Below are 558 nucleotides of genomic sequence, written 5' to 3'. Positions count from 1 at the left end.
ATGACACTCAGTTGTATTTCTCTTTTAAACCATCCAAACATTTTGCTGATGAGAGCATCAGTCGTATTGAAACGTGTGTTGGTGAAATTCGTGTTTGGATGCAAGACAATTTCCTTAAACTTAATGATAACAAGACTGAATTTATGATACTTGGTTCAGGCCAACAACTCTCTAAAGTTACTATTCCCCATATTAATATAGGTGACTCCGAAGTTACCGCTGTTACCAAAGCTCGTAATCTTGGTGTGATCTTCGACTCTTCCATGACACTTAATTCACATATTTCTAGTATTGCACGTTCTACAACATTTCACATTCGTAATATAGGCAAAGTGAGGAAATATTTAACACAAAAAGCAACTGAGCAAAAAGTCCACTCCGTCGTCGTTTCCAGACTTGACATGTGTAACTCACTTCTATATGGTCTTCCTAATACTCAAATTGAACGACTTCAGCGTATTCAGAACTATGCTGCTCGTGTTATCACCTTAATTAAAAGTCCTGTCATGTAACTCCGATTTTGAAAGAATTACACTGGTTACCCGTAAGCAGTAGAGT

The sequence above is a fragment of the Asterias rubens genome, chromosome 6 (assembly GCF_902459465.1).
Source record: "Asterias rubens chromosome 6, eAstRub1.3, whole genome shotgun sequence".
Lineage (NCBI taxonomy): Eukaryota > Metazoa > Echinodermata > Asteroidea > Forcipulatida > Asteriidae > Asterias > Asterias rubens.
The sequence above is the reverse complement of the archived record's forward strand: the minus strand, read 5'-3'. Positions refer to the sequence as shown.